The sequence below is a fragment of the Eucyclogobius newberryi genome, unplaced genomic scaffold, assembly GCF_026437365.1.
Source record: "Eucyclogobius newberryi isolate DKJ021-1_F unplaced genomic scaffold, fEucNew1.0.hap1 SCAF_10, whole genome shotgun sequence".
In the NCBI taxonomy this organism is placed as follows: domain Eukaryota; kingdom Metazoa; phylum Chordata; class Actinopteri; order Gobiiformes; family Gobiidae; genus Eucyclogobius; species Eucyclogobius newberryi.
This window is the reverse complement of record NW_027315724.1, coordinates 17,068,259-17,072,603: the sequence shown is the minus strand read 5'-3', so window position 1 is coordinate 17,072,603 and position 4,345 is coordinate 17,068,259. Positions and strand designations below refer to the sequence as shown.

At 38.3% G+C, this 4,345-nt stretch overlaps 1 long non-coding RNA gene across 1 annotated transcript; it reads left to right on the top strand.

Moving 5' to 3' along the window:
- Nucleotides 1–436: 436 nt before the first annotated feature.
- LOC140370735 (uncharacterized) lies at nucleotides 437–2,103 on the top strand. The gene is made up of 3 exons (XR_011928387.1): nucleotides 437–516; nucleotides 1,227–1,389; nucleotides 1,702–2,103. It is a non-coding gene; the product is annotated as an uncharacterized lncRNA (long non-coding RNA).
- Nucleotides 2,104–4,345: the final 2,242 nt, after the last annotated feature.

Genomic DNA, 4,345 nt, shown 5'->3' with positions numbered 1-4,345 from the left:
GGATCTATTGATTAAGTCCCCGGAAGCCAAGATGGCCGCCATTGAAACCTATGGAACGTGCTCATTACATGGATGTATTATGGCTCATTGGCGCATGGTTGGCACTAGGTCATATAGGGAATTGGACAGGAAGTGACAAAATCCAAGATGGCGGCGCTCGTGCGGCCCAAACATGGATGTATTATATTATCTGGATCGGGTACGCCCCCTCTGCCTCTGGCTCCAAATTGAGTAGTGGCAACTCCGTAGAATGCAGCCTTTTGGTCGGACCATTTCAAGAGTTCGGCCTCTAAAATTACCTAACATGCTAAATTGTTTGTAGTCTAAAAATAAAATAGAAGGAATTTCACTCTTTGACTGTTTCTAAAATACTTTAAAAATACATTTTTAACCTTCCGGTGAACGGTGTACGGGCACCGAGCGCGCACGTGACCCTCATGAACGAGCCTCCGGAGAACATGTGACGGAAACTAAACACAAACAGAAGAAAGAGACCAGACGAGTCCAACGATACACGTAAGTTGTGTTTGTATGTCATTCCTCACGTTTCACACATCGTTCCATGTGAAGTGTAAAACAACGATTACACAGTTAACACAAGTTAACCCAAACTAACACAAGCTAATGTTTAGCTAACGTTTAGCTACACAAAGATGCATTGGAACGACACGTCGTGATGGCTCATGCTTCTGCAAATAAATAACTCATTATTTCTCCTACTAAATGTTCTAAGAGACAAAAGGTTAAGCACAGATGAAGGAAAACTAGAGAAAGAAGGGGAAATAAAGTGATGTTTGTATGATGTGCAATCAAAAACTACAAATAATTCAAATACAACCTGCTGAAATGGGTCATATCTTACATATAAATAAATGTAAACGTATTTAAAAGTGTCAGTCGTGTTCTCGCTGGGCTGATAAGACGACATTTGAGGTTTGAAGTGTTTAAACAGCAAAGCACACGCTTGTTTTCTATAGGAATGTCATGGAATTACTTCCATGGAATATGTAGAGATTTAGCAAACATGTCAGTTATGTTCTAACTTCTAAGGTTTAAACTTATGCAAAAGTAAATGACTTTTGGTTCTAGCTTTAAAAATTAATGTGAAAAGAGGAACTTTTGTGTTACAGAGCGAAATGTAAATCTGTCAATAACATATTCCAGCTTTTCTCTGTTAAATGTGCATAATATATCAATGTTCTAATGAGTATCTTTCTCATCTTCAGTGCTGACCAGTGAGTTTGGTCTGTCTGTGCTGTCCAGAACTCTACAGGTCACTACAGGTCACTACAGGTCACTACAGGTCACTACAGGTCACTACAGGTCACTACAGGTCACTGCAGACACAGAGTCATCTCACGTAAACTCCTGACGACTCTAAAGCAAAAGGTATTTTAATAATAACTTGTGCCTCGACTAAAAGTAAACAGTGTAGAATCAGTACTTTGAATTTATAAAATGTCTGTTTTGTTATGACCAAAAAAACTAAATGATAATTGTTCTTCAAAAGAGACACTGCTGTGTCACATGTGTCTGTAAAACAGCTTCAGGACAAACATGTGAAGTGTATGTTATATGACTTGTATAATCTAAAACATGTGAAGTGTATGTTATATGACTTGTATAAATCTAATACATATGAAGTGTATGTTATATGACTTGTATAATCTAAAGCTGTGACATGTTCTGTTTGTCCCTCAGTCAAACGATGGAGCTTAACGGAGGAGTTTACTGAAGTCCTTTTCATCAGAAGACTGCGTAGCCATGGAAACAAAGTCTTGTTAAATACTGAGATATTCAGTATTTAACGCAATAATGTCACATTCATGTGCATATAACTGATGTAAAAAGAGTGTTTATTTTATCATTATTATTAGTATTATCTTGTCTTATGCTAGCTGTTTTTATTTTATTTTTATCTCTATTTTCCCCCTCCATTCCTTATTAAGAAATGAGAGGTTCTGTCTATAGGAGTTTTTGTTTATAAGAGTTCTTCTATTAAGATCGATCTATTAAGAGTGTTTTTTAAACTTCCTATAAGTTTTCTGTCCTTTTCCTCTGTATCTACTGTGTTGCAACATCAAAATTTCCCCATGTCTGGACAATAAAGGAATATCTTATCTTATTCAGTTTGTTCTATTTGACTTATACAGGTTGTTTTATCATTTATGTTGCACTGAATCACCAAAGCAAGTTCCACTGTTTGTGAATTGTGTTCTTTGACAATGGCAATAAACCTTTTCTGATTCTATTAATGATGATAATAATAATGAACAGTACACAGACTCCAAAACTCCTTAATAAGGGACTCCCACATTGTAGCTTTAAAACTCAACTCAAACTGTGGCTAAAATCAATTTATCATTTGTAGTTATAATCAGATTTGCATTTATTGAACAAGTTCATTCATGTTCATTATTCTTATTAAATACATTAATAAACAAATGTGTTTTGTATGAATTAAAGATTGACATGAAACAAAAACGACATAAAAGGAAACTGAATATAATTAAATACTGCTTAACTCAATTATGTAACAGAATCGATGATTATATTTTATATTTCTTCTCATCTGATTAAAAAAAATGCATATTGGCCAAACTATATTATGTAAATTAATAACTGAAAAGTTAATAACAAAATAAATACCCAAACCAAAAACTACAGAAAATGATGAGGACGTTATTACACCTCTAAATGTAATTTATTGTCATTAAACCAGACTTTTTATCTTAACACTTCTTTAGTAGAAAAAGCTTCAGTTGTAGTCATCTGGACTCAGTTTGCAAAAATAGACGTTTCGACTCTCATCCAAGAGTCATTGTCAATAAAAGAATTTAGGTCGAGAACTCCGATATTAATACTGTTCTGTGGTAAGACCCGCCCATTGGGAGGAGTCTTCCTGAAGTAGAAAGAGTTGTTTGTTTCAACAGAAACTCCCCCCTTGTATCTACCGAGCTAGCCTATTCAGAATCTTAATGGGCTATTAGAAACCTCTTTGTCTTTGTGAGACCCTGGCTCAACCACCCTGAGTACCTGATTAGCATCTGAATGTCCTCTACCTTTCCAGGGGTTCAGTAACCCATTATAAATAACAGGAAGATGAAACCTAAGCCCTCCATTTCTGTTTAAAGAAGGTCTTTCTTTTTTAACAAAAATAGCTTCCTTGACTCCTCTTTCAAACCATCTTTTCTCCCTGCTTAAAACCTTCACATCACCGTCTTCAAACGAGTGATTAGAGGCTTCAAGATGGAGATGCACGGCGCTCTGAGGTCCTGAACTAGTATTTCTTCTGTGCTGATAAAGCCTCTTGTGTAGAGGCTGTTTCGTCTCACCTATGTAACGTTCTTTACAACTTTCTTCACTGCATTGGATCGAATAAACTACATTGCTCTGTTTTTGAGTCGGCAACTTGTCCTTTGGGTGAACCAGTTTTTGTCTTAAAGTGTTTCCTGGTTTAAAATAAACAGGGACTTCGTGTTGTCTAAAAATTCTCTGCAGTTTTTCCGACAGGCCAGACACATAAGGGATAGAGACACCCTTCCTTCTCTGTTCAGTTTCCCTTTTGTCCTGCTTCTTGGTTCTCTTCACTCTGTTGAGGGCCCAAGCGGGGTAACCACAGGCTGAGAGGGCATTACGGACATGTTTTTCCTCTTTCTTCTTGCCCTCTGAGCTGGTGGGCACACCTTGAGCTCTGTGTTGTAAGGTTCTGATCACCCCCAGCTTGTGCTGTAGTGGGTGGTTGGAACCAAAGAGCAGATACTGGTCCGTGTGTGTAGGTTTCCTATATACTTCTATTTGGAGTTTCCCGTCCTCTCCTCTGATCGTGGAACAATCAAGAAAGGCCAAGCGATTCTCCTTAGCGTCTTCTCTTGTAAACCTAATATGTGGGTCCACAGCATTGATGTGATCAGAGAAGGTTTCCAGCTCTTGTTTCTTGATTGTTACAAAAGTATCATCGACATAGCGGAGCCACAGTTTTGGAGCTATGCCTGAGAATGAGGACAGTGCCTTCTTCTCAAAGTGCTCCATGTACAGGTTGGCCACTATGGGAGAGACGGGCGAGCCCATGGCACAGCCATGAATCTGTCTGTAAAATTGTCCCCGGAATTGAAAGTAAGTGGTGTTCAGACAGATGTCCAACAGTTTACATATGTGTTCAGGTGTCAGTTTGGTCCTTTCCTGTAGGGTGGTGTCTTCCTGCAGTCTGATCCTCACTGCTGCTACTGCATCAGTGGTCGGGATGCAGGTGAACAGGGACACCACATCATATGAAACCATGAGGTCATCTGGGTCCAGTTGGAGATGTTTCACTTTATCCACAAAGTTGTGCGTGTTTTCCACA